The sequence below is a fragment of the Oculina patagonica genome, chromosome 14 (assembly GCF_052425735.1).
Source record: "Oculina patagonica isolate OP01 chromosome 14, crgOcupat, whole genome shotgun sequence".
NCBI lineage: Eukaryota > Metazoa > Cnidaria > Anthozoa > Scleractinia > Oculinidae > Oculina > Oculina patagonica.
Genome location: NC_135771.1, coordinates 22,732,875 through 22,745,151, shown reverse-complemented (window position 1 = coordinate 22,745,151; position 12,277 = coordinate 22,732,875). Strand labels below are relative to the sequence as shown.

Sequence of the window (12,277 nt, the reverse complement as noted above, 5' to 3'; positions counted from 1 at the left end):
TGGGCTGATAACCTGCTGATACGACTATTGTCTGACTGGCTGATCGGGCCGACAAGCAGACTATCTCTAAATAAATATCAATCAATACATACACGAATGAAATATCGAAGAAGTCACGCGGTCAAAAAATTGGCAAAAATTGCAGACTAGGAAAACTGGAAGGTGAAAGGAAGATTTCTTTTTTTTCTTGAGATAAAGACAGCTTTCGTGTTTACTGAGTTTTTCTCGAGTCTACTTTACGTTTTTTTGTTTTACATCGGGTAACTGGCATTCAATGTAAAGTGTGATTAATTTAACACGTGCCATTCACTTACAACAGCACATATGTGCACGTGAATGAATGTGGCCTGCTCGTCACGTGCAATTTGAAAGGTTTTACTTGCAGTGCACACAGGGGAGAGGTGGGGTTATTACCTTTTTTTACCATGCCATAGAAAATACAGCCAATAAGAATTCAGGAAAGTCGTTAAAAATTCGACGGTATTCAACCCAACCTTCCCATCGTGCGCTGCGATCTAGTCTCGGCGAAGTATATAGTAAGCGTATTTTCTATGGCACGGTATAAAATGGTCATTATACAACACTTTCTCGTGGTACACACACTCGCCTAAAGGCTCATGTGTATACCCAAGAAAATACAAGTGACTAGTGGGATATTCCATAGTATAACACTCGAAAGCGTTGTATAACTAGTATATAAAAGCTATACAGGTTTTTGCGGCGCAAAAGGGTACGGTTTTCGAGCAGTTTTGTTCTAAGATAGGTATGGTTTGAGCACTATGATCAGTACTAGAAATTATTTATAAGTTTTAGAAGTATCAATCAATTTAATTTATTTTATTCGTCTCCGTCTCAAGGGTAGATTGCTCTTTTCCAATGCGTATCCACGTATCCGCGCAACGAGTAAAAATTTCACTTTTTCCACACAGTATTCACGTATCTCCATATCCAGTTAGAATGGAACTTTTTCAGGCACTATGTATCAACGTATCCGCGTATCGAGTTAGAATTTCACTTCTCCCACTGTGTATCCGCGTATCCAGTCAGAATTTCGCTTTCACCAATGAAAGTTTCACTTTTTCCACTGCGTGTACAGTCAGAATTTCGCGAGCCACATTGCCCTTCCCGTCGTTCCCCGCGCTCCCCTTATTTATCATTTTTCGTGTTTTTCGCCTTTCCCCACTGAAGGAGCCTCATTGAGAGAGAATGAACTCCAGAAAGAATTTCACTCTTTCCACTGCGTATCCAGTCAGAATTTCACTCTTTCCACTGCGTATCCAGCCAGAATTTCACTCTATCCACTGCGTCTCCAGTCAGAATTTCACTCTTTCCACTGCGTATCCAGTCAGAATTTCACTCTTTCCACTGCGTATCCAGTCAGAATTTCACTCTTTCCACTGCGTATCCAGCCAGAATTTCACTCTTCCCACTGCGTATCCAGCCAGAATTTCACTCTTTCCAATGCGTATCCAGTCAGAATTTCACTCTTTCCACTGCGTATACAGTCAGAATTTGACTCTTTCCATTGCGTATCCAGTCAGAATTTTACTCTTTCCACTGCGTATCCAGTCAGAATTTTACTCTTTCCACTGCGTATCCGGTCAGAATTTTACTCTTTCCACTGCGTATCCAGTCAGAATTTCACTCTTCCCACTGCGTATCCAGTCAGAATTTTACTCTTTCCACTGCGTATCCAGTCAGAATTTACTCTTTCCACTGCGTATCCAGTCAGAATTTCACTCTTTCCACTGCGTATCCAGTCAGAATTTTACTCTTTCCACTGCGTATCCAGTCAGAATTTTACTCTTTCCACTGCGTATCCAGTCAGAATTTTACTCTTCCCACTGCGTATCCAGTCAGAATTTTACTCTTCCCACTGCGTATCCAGTCAGAATTTTACTCTTTCCACTGCGTATCCAGTCAGAATTTTACTCTTTCCACTGCGTATCCAGTCATAATTTTACTCTTTCCACTGCGTCTACAGTCAGAATTTTACTCTTTCCACTTCGTCTACAGTCAGAATTTCACTCTTTTCACTGCGTATCCAATCAGAATTTCACTCTTCCCACTGCGTATCCAGTCAGAATTTCACTCTTTTCACTGCGTATCCAGTCAGAATTTTACTCTAGCTATTACATAGAAAATAGTGCTCTAGTACAATTCTGAGTGGATACGCGGTTAAAAGAATAAAATTCTGACTGGATACGCAGTGGAAATAGTACATTTCTGAATCTATACGCAGAGGGAAATGTACAATTCTGATTTGATACGGAGTGAAAACAATTAAATTCTGACTGTATTCGCTGTGAAAATAGTATAATTATGAGTGGATACGCAGTGGAGAGAGTAAAATTCTGAATGTATACGCGGTGGAAATAGCACAATTCTGAGCGGACACGCAGTGGAGAGAGTAAAATTCTGAGTGGATACGCAGAGGAGAAATTAAAAGTCTGAGTGGATACGCAATGGAGAGAGTAAAATTGTGAGTGGACACGCGGTGGAAATAGCACAATTCTGAGTGGATACGCAGTGGAAAGACTAAAATTCTGAGTGGATACGCGGTGAAAATAGCACAATTCTGATTGCATGGATACGCAGTGGAGAGGGCAAAATTCTGAGTGAAAACGCGGTGGAAAAAGCACAATTCTGAGTGGATAAGCAGTGGAGAGAGTATAATTCTGAGTTGATACGCTGTGGAAATAGCACAATTCAGAGTAGATACGCAGTGGAGAGAGTTAAATTCTCAGTGGATACGCGGTGGAAATACCACAGTACGTTGAAATAGCACAATTCTGAGTGGATACGCAGTGGAGAAAGTTAAATTCTGAGTGGATACACAGTCGAGAGATTAAAATTCTGAGTGGATACTCGGTGGAAATTGCACAATTCTGAATGGATACGCAGTGGAGAGAGTACATTTCTGAGTGGATACGCGGTGGAAATAGCACAATTCTGTTTGGATACGCAGTGAAGAGAGTTAAATTCTGAATGTATACGCGGTGGAAATAGCACAATCCTGAGTGGATACGCAGTGGAGAGATAAAAATTCTGAGTGGATACACAGTTGAGAGATTAAAATTCGGAGTGGATACGAGGTGGAAATAGCACAATTCTGAGTTGATAGGCAGTGGAGAGAGTAAAATTCTGAGTGGATACGCGATGAAAATAGCACAATTCTGAGTGGATACGCAGTGGAGAGAGTAAAATTCCGAGTGGATACGAGGTAGAAATCGGACAATTCCGAGTCGATACACAGTTTAAAGAATGTAAGTTTGACTTGCCATTCTGTGTGGATACGCAGTAAAAGGTGTGCATCAGAATTTCACTCTCTCCACCGCGTATGCTCTATTTCCGCCTCGTATCCACTCATTGGATATTGTACAATTATGAGTAGATACGCGGTAGAAAGAATAAACTTCTGAGTGAATACGCAGTGTGGAGAGTAAAATTGTGAGTGGATACGCGGTGGAAATAGCACAATTCTGAGTGGATACGCTGTGGAAATAGCACAATTCTGAGTGGATACACAGTGAAGAAAGTAAAATTCTGAGTTGATACGCAGTGGAGAAAGTAAAATTCTGAGTGGCTACGCAGTGGAGAGAGTAAAATTCTGAGTGGATACGAGGTGGAAAAAGCACAATTCTGAGTGGATACGCAGTGGAGAGAGTAAAATTCTGAGTGGATACGAGGTGGAAAAAGCACAATTCTGAGTGGATACGCAGTGGAGAGAGTAAAATTCTGAGTGGATACGAGGTGGAAAAAGCACAATTCTGAGTGGATACGCAGTGGAGAGAGTAAAATTCTGAGTGGATACGAGGTGGAAAAAGCACAATTCTGAGTGGATACGTAGTGGAGAGAGTAAAATTCCGAGTGGATACGAGGTGGAAATCGCACAATTCCGAGTCGATACACAGTTTAAAGTTTGACTTGCAATTCTGTGTGGATACGTAGTAGAAGGTGTGCATCAGAAATTCACTCTCTCCACCGCGTGAGTGATCCACTCACTGGATATAGTACAATTCTGACTGGATACGCAGTGGAAAGAGTGGAACAGAAATTCACTCTCTCCACCGCGTATCCACTCAGAATTGTACTATTTTTACTACGTATCCACTCACAATTTTACTCTTTTGACCGCGATCCACTCAGAATTGTACTATTTTCACTGCGTATCCACTCAGAATTTTACTCTTTCCACAGTGTATGTCTGCCGCTGTGTTTTACGTATTTTTCTAATATTGATACGTTAGTTCCGTGTATTGCGAATAGGGTGCTTTGCGTGTACGTACTGGGTGGGTTGCTCATTTCCACTGCGTGTCCGCGTATTCACTCAGAATTTCTCTTATGTTAAGTTAAGGGTGCGTTGCTTTTTGTTTCGATGCGTATCGACGTGTACGCGTATCCGCTCAAAATTACACTTATGTTAACTAGGGTAGGTTGGGTTTTTTTTTTTACGTTAAGTCAAATGTGTATTGCTTTTATCCACGTTTTCGCGTAACTCTCTGCTTACAATTTCACTTAAGTTAAGTCACGGGGGTGGGTTGCTCTTTTCCATTAAATATTGCGTATCCACGTATCCGGGTATCCACTCAGAATTTACATTCACGCAAGTCGTTCATACATAGTTTTTTAAATTTTTTCACGCAGGTAAAAAAATTAAGCCTCAGTGGAAATCCACCTTTATATCATGGCAAGGTGCGTTGCTTTTTTTGCACTTCCTATCTACCAATCCGCTCATGACTCAGAATTTCACCTGCGTTAAGTCAAAGGTTGGTTGCTTTTTTCCACTGCGTATCCACGTATCTGCGTTTCTAATCAAAATTTCATTTACGGTAAGTGAAGGGTGGTTTGCTTTTGTTTTTCCACTGCATATCCACATTTCCACCAAGAATTTCACTTATGTTAAGGACGTTCGCGCTAATTGTTTATGCGCATCCTTACTGCGCACGTAATTCATGTCGCAACGTCACGCCACGTCATGCACGAGCGCGCGCGCTGAAGAAATTTTCTAAGCACATATAGGGCTGGTAGTCGTCGCGTGAACTTTGCTTGCAATTAACTCTCTTAGATGGTCGGTTACCCCCACATTTTTTTTAACGGATCACTTTTGTCGACGATTATCTACGTTTTGCGTAAAAATGAAAAAAATCTATCGATTAAAAGTTCGATTTTTTTTGTCCCACGTACGTTCGAATGCCTCTTTTTGAGCTTTTCGTTTTGCTGTACGACGGTTTCAAATACCGCTTTCAGGGTTAAGTCTTACAAAAAGTTGGCAACACTAGAATTTTTTTACGCAACAGACCCACTTCTACAAAATATGACTAAGATCATTTGCCTTTTTTTTTTTCTCATCTCCAATATTTTTAACTATAAATCCTGTAAACCATGTTGAATTGCGTTCGCCAATTTTTCAGAATCAGGGTAGTTTTCCACACGCTTTATCTCTGAAACGAAGTCGGTGACCCCCACTTTTTTTTTGCATTTCTGACACAAGTAACTTATTATCTGACTGCTGTAAAAATTTTAAAAAAATCTATCGACTAGAAAATTTTCGCGCGAACGTCCTTAAGTCCAGGGTGGGTTGCTCTTTTCTACTTTGTATTCTTAAGGTCGCGCAGGACCCTTGCAATCATTAGTATGTATTTATTTAAAGAGTATGCACGAACTGCCGGACGACTGAAGCCGACAACAAACGAAATATTCATGAGACTGTTTGTTTTTAAACTCTTTTGTACAAGTAATTACTAGTAATTATTCTCAGCTTTGTGCACGTGCGCTGGAACATAGGGAATTATCATAATTAGATTCACAGATTTGAATATATCACACGTTGTTGTAAATGACTCGGAAGGTCTTCGGAAGCCTCAAAACCTGCAAATTTGTGTCCAAGTTTTCTCCGTCGATATACAATTTTAAGAGTTGATTCACGAGGAACATAAACTTGGTGTACTCTATTGTGCTATGACTAGAGCGAATTTTTAAATTTCCTTCTCAAAATGAAGATAGCACGTTTCAAAGTTCAGATTTCACATTTTTGCTCTCTTAGAAGCGATTAACTTGTAGCAGTTTTTGAATTCGAAAATTTCGTTCTAGTGGTAGCACAAAAGAGGTTATTATTTATCACTAAGCTATAAAATCATTAAATTTGGTGCGCTGTTCTAGCTGAAAACTTGGACACAAAATCGCATTATCTGCAGTTAAACTTTTAAGGGCTTGTAACATCACAGACAACGGTCATCTCTCAGTAAAAGGACAATCATGATGTTATTCCATCATCCCCGAATATCCTTGTTAAATTTTAGAGGAATCGATGTTCAAAATGTAGTAAATTAAAGCTATACAAGATAGCACTCCGTCAAGAAATTTGGCTAATGAATTTATTAATGAGCAAGGGTCCCGCGCGACCTTAAGGGCCCTTTTGAATTATGAACTGGCGCGCGTCACTCGCGAGGTGCGTGAAACTTCCCAGCATTCTTTGCAATAGTAACAATTCCGCCATATTGGAACTGCAAAATGTTGACCTGCGAAATCCTGAAACTCTAGAGAGGTTTGTAATTTATGGTTTCTTGTTCTGTTGTCATCCTTGAATTGTAAGAAGGATTTTCTATTTAGCATTTAGTATAATTTTTTGTATGTTCGCTTATTTTCTTTACAAATAGCTGGAGAACTAGAGCTACGTTCCTTCCCGGCAGTAGAGTTTACAGCTGAGTTTAATACCCGGAATACAGGTAAGCTTCCGTTCTATATTTTTCATTATTTATTTTAATAGGGAATTAACTGTGTTCAAGAACGTTTCTTTCTCTTGCTGTGTATTTACCAGTGTAACTAAGAATTCTTTGCGCTGTTTCACTGTTTGAAAAGTGTACACGTTGAGGCCGCCATGTTGTCTAATGAGGGTGGTGTGAGGGGGGAGGGGAGGGCGTTCTGTGATTTTTTGTTGTTGTTGGAGAGAACTGTTGCGACTCTGAAACCTATACCCTATAATTTATACCACACTCAGCTACATTTTGTAATACTATTTTAGACTAAAATTCCATAATTTTTGGTGATTGCCTTATGTCATGTGGCTGTCGGCAGAATCTGTACTGCATTCTGTTAGCTCTCTGACAGTGCAGTGCCGTAGCAAGGGGAAACAATAACATTTGTACTTCTTTTCATTGTGATGCACAACAATGTTAATGATGGCCAAAAACTAAAACAAACCAGAAATTAAGACCAGAACGTACTATGATGACTCTGAAAGGTGAAAAATTTGCTGGTTTCAAGATACATAGACAGTCGGTTTTCTATTTTATAATTGACGTTGCAAGTGTTATACTCTCTTCAGTGGTTTACTGAGACAAGCTTCTATATTTCAAAATTTTCTGAGGGGGCATGCCCCAAGACCCCCCTAGCAGCTCGCGCCTCTTGCTACGGCACTGTCTGTTGTTTATGTCAACTCTCTCTTAACAGACATCTCTATAAGATGGACACCTCCATTAGATGGACACCTAGTGTTGGTCCCATCCCTGGAGCCTGTCCCGACCATGTTTGTTTTAGAGAGAGTTGACTGTATAAATTAGTAAAGAAAGTCCACAAAAGTATGAAAAAACATTAGTTTGTGGGTGTGTTTGGTGATGCTGTTGTTCCATTTTACCCTTGGTACAATTTGATATTTTCTTTTCTTCTCGTGTATATATACTAGTTATGCAAGGCTTTCGAGTGGTATACTATGGAATATCCCACGAGTCACTTGTATTTTCTCGGTATACACACGAGCCTTTAGGTAAGTGTGTATGCGAAGAAAATTCAAGTGACAAGTGGGATATTCCATAGTATACCACGAGAAAGTGTTGTGTAACTATTTTATACCATGCCATAGGAAATATGCTTACTAAATTTCATCGAGAATGAGATCACAGCGCACGATGGGAAGGTTGGGTTGAATACCGCGGAATATACAACGGCTCTCCTGTATTCTGATTGGCTGTATTTTCTATGGCATGGTATAAATAGTAATATATGATAATAAATAAAAAACGAAAAACAATACATTTTTGTACCAAGGGCAAAATTGAACTGCAGTAGTGATATAATCCGTTTATAAGGCCAGTGTAGAACAATTTGATGTAAGAAATTAAATTGAATCATTTTAAAATAATTTATTTTCTTTCTTTCTTCCATTTCAGATTCCATTATTGAAACTTTTATTGCTGTTCAGCCTGCAACAAAGAGCTCAATAACATCAGTTTCTCAGGTATGGCCAAATCTTTTTATTTAGAATAATACTGCAAGTTTGTTCAAATAATGGTGGCTTACTACATTTCCATGTGTGCGAGGTTTATTTTTGTGCCCCATTTTTTTTTTGCATGGCATCACCAGGGCTGCAAATAACTATTTGAACTTGAAAGGACATATGTTCTACTAAGACACCATCTTGGTCGGACAAAACAAAATTGTGGTCGGACAGATTTTTATTCATTGTTGTCGTAAAATGATTTATGTTCAAAAAATTGTCTGAACATTATGTCCGACCACACTTGGGATTTTGTCGGACATAAGCAAATTTTGGTTGGCTAATGTCTGATGACCGACTGTTATTTGCAGCCCTGTTTCACTAGACGTGGATGTAAAAATTAAGTTGCAGTTGCAAGTAAAAAGCATGGGAAGTTTGTTTCACTTCAAAACACGAGAACAACAATTTATGTGACTTGAGAAATAGCAAGATGTTCATGTCATGAATTTGCAAAGGTGTTGATTTAAGTATAAAAAACAATGAGATGTTCATTTCAATTGAACATCTTGACTGGAAGATGTTTCTTTCACTTTCAAAACATCAAAACATATAACTGCAAACTAAGATGTGGATTTTTACCTAAAAGCAGCAATACATGTACACTGTATATGACTGTATGCAAAGATGTTGATTTCACTTAAAAACAAGATTTTGATATTTCGCCCTAAACCACAGACTACAACTATGTTTATTTTGCTCTGAAAACAGTGCACTTAAAAATGTGACTGCAAAGATGTTTATTTTACTTCAAGTTGAAAACAGAAAGAGGTTCTCATTTTCTTTGAATCTGTGAAATCAATGCAAAAATGTTCATTTTTCTTTTATAACAACCACATGTTCATTTCACATGAATGCCAAACAGTGTTGATGTTTTTTTTTTTCGCTGAAGCTACAGCAAGGGGGAAACAAAAAGTTGGTTAGGGTTAACACCAAGGAGAGTGCCCAGGTTTAGTTTAAAGCACTTAGGATTAGGAGATGATGTTATGGTTAGAGTAGCTCTATGGAAAGAAAAACTCTAAGTTAATGCTGGGGTTAGGGTTATGACCAGCTGCGTAAGGGTTAGGGTTAGGGCTTAGACTGGGGTTGGCACTATGCTTAGGGCCTGGATAAGGTTTAGGGTTTGGGTTATGGTTAGGGTTAGTGTTTGGGTTAAAGCTAGGGCTTGGATTAGGGCTAGGCTTAGGGCTAGAGCTATTACTAGGACTTAGCTTAAGGTGGCCCGCGGGTATTTATGAGGCTGACAGTTCCCTTTTTTAAGCGCGTTTTAAAACGGCAAAATGTGAAGCGATTGCTTAGATTTTTGAGAATCTGAAAAAATAATGCTTAAATTATATAAAATGATAAATTTTATGGCGATCAAACGCGATTTGTTAAAGTTATAAGCGATTTTTTGAAGCCTTCGTTTTTAATAAAATGTGATTATTTTAAAAATGCCACAGTGAATTTTTCTGTAATTACCCAAAAACGCTGCCAAACAGCTGAAGTTTACTCACAGCAACTTACAGGAAAATCCACTCCGTAGATTTCCTGAACGAGCGACATCTTTATTTTGCCTTTAAAAACTGTTGTGTTATGCGTCTGACTTGACCGTCGCATAAATTTGATACTTATACCAACCCAGTACTAGGCAGTTTTGAGTCTGATGTCACCTTAATCTTGTGTGTAAAAGTTAAAAAGATCGTGTATATGCATCAAATGTTAGCAGTCAATAAAGATGGATGGGTTTCAGTCAAATTTTTGAAAATATCAAACAAATGACGTTATTTAGAATTGCGAAAAATTTGTCGATTTGTTTTTCATTTTTTTAAAGCTGCAGCTAGAACAGGATATTGCAAAGGTTTGTGCCGAGTTTCAGCATATTTTGTTTTATACAGTTTGAAGAATTTTGGTTGCAAAGTCGGGTACATTAAAAAAAATTGTTTTCTTGACTTTGGATATAGAATAAATCATTCTTTCCATATTTTATAATTTTACTGCCCTAAAAAAGTAAGAAGCTTTTACAGAAATTCAAAAGTATCATGATTTTGTTATGCAAGGCCCTAAGTGCCACCATTAATTTCCATGTTAGTACAGCTGTACAGCATAATTATTGCAGGCACATATTCTTGTCAGGCGATCTTTTTCTATCATTTGTGGAGCGTATCCACAATGTCTTTGTTTCAATCAAAATTATTGGAATTTTTTTAAGAGGACACTGGAAACACCTGGATTGTCAGAGATGTTCCTTCCAAAAAGAAACAAATCAAATATGACAAGTAGAATAATAATTATGAAGTGAACATGTCGGAAAAATTTCAGCCAGCTTGACAGAAAGAATTCAAATGGGTTTGTTATGAGGAAGAAACAAACAAAATGCAGTACCTTCTCAAAAGATGAACTTTTATTCTAATTGTGGAGTTTCTTTGTTAATTTTTTTAGCTATTAGCTTTTTCCTAAAACAAAAAAAGAACCTTTCAGATCCGGTATTGTTACATGTACAGTGTGTCAGATTTTTTGGACAAGTTGTTTTGTGGTTCGGACAAGTAAAATACACGTTGCACTTGTCTGAATGGACAAGGAATTAAAAAAAAAAATTTGTTGCCCTGTATTAACTTGCTCACGTGAAAACCGTAGTAAGCCACCTAATAGATTCATCTACTATACTTATTCCCCTTGGATAAAACCTTTGTCCATCCCATAATAGCATTGTCTTAACCAGTGTTTTAATGTGTTGTTTCAGAAAATATCCATGCCCCTCCCATAGAAGGTTTTTTGGTGTGATTCCTCCCACCCCTTCAAAAATTCCAGTTAAGCTCCATACTTTTCTTTAAAAATTTTGACCTTTGAAACCCCACCCCCTCAAAATTTTCAATAATCTTTTACGGGGTGGGTATGAATATTTTCCAGAACTGCAATCCATGGTGGACAGCGGCACTCTGAGAGTTGCATGTTTTGCCCAAGAACACAAGTTCACAAGAAAATTGTCATTCCCATTGATCTGAGGACCAATTTACTATGTATTTAGTTAACATGCTAAGCACAAATAATTTTGTCTAAGTTGTTCTATTTCTTCTTTATAAACAGGTGGAGGCCATCTACTTCAGGACAAGACAAGGAACATAATCTCACCGTTATCATATTCTAGTTGATGAATTTATTGCAATCCAGGAGCCAGGTAAACACTTGTGTTCTTATGCAGTGATCAAATCAAAACTTAACCTGGTCCCTTCAAGGGCATCCTTGCATGGTACAGCTGTACCGTACCCTCAGAAAACTGCCAGTTTTTTTTTTAAGATCTGGGAAAATTCAGGATGGAAAAGTTTCCTTTGTTTGTTCCAAAATATTCTCTTTGGGCACCTCTTAATAGCTCAGAGTTCCTATGTAACTGCCATCCTCCCCCCCCCCCCCCCCCCCCCCAACTAAATTACCGGATTATGCCCAGGTTACAAAAGTTTGGATTTGATCATTGCATTGTATGACGTAAACCAAGTTCTGCTTTAGATCAAACAAGCCCACAGACATGTGAAATTATTTTATTATTTTTTAAACAAATTGGTCAAACATTAAATTTGAAAGTGGATAAAATGTCCATTTCTGTTTGTATTTCCTTAGTTGACCTTCAATCAATCAATCCATGATCCATCAGTCAGTCAATCAATCAATCAATCAACTAATGAATGAATGAATCAATCAGTCAGTCAGTGCCTCAATCAATCAATCAATCAATCAACTAATGAATCAATCAATCAATCAATCAGTGCCTCAATCAATCAATCAATCAATCAATCAATCAATCATCAATCAATCAATAAATCAATCAACTAATGAATCAATCAATGAATCAGTCAATGAATCAATTAACTGATAAATCAATGAATCAATGAATCAATCAATGAATCAATAAATCAATCAATCAGTCAATTAATCAATTAATGAATCAATCAAGCAATCAATCGACAAATGAATAAATCAATCAATAAACTAAACAATCAATCAATCAATCAATCAATCAATCAAAAACTT

The 12,277-nt window shown here is 38.0% G+C and overlaps 1 long non-coding RNA gene across 1 annotated transcript; it reads left to right on the top strand.

Annotated features, from left to right (window-relative positions):
• Positions 1 to 4,736: 4,736 nt before the first annotated feature.
• On the top strand, positions 4,737 to 11,650 carry LOC144637615 (uncharacterized). Its single transcript, XR_013567742.1, has 5 exons — positions 4,737 to 4,769; positions 6,544 to 6,547; positions 6,660 to 6,728; positions 8,169 to 8,236; positions 11,339 to 11,650. It is a non-coding gene; the product is annotated as an uncharacterized LOC144637615 (long non-coding RNA).
• Positions 11,651 to 12,277: the final 627 nt, after the last annotated feature.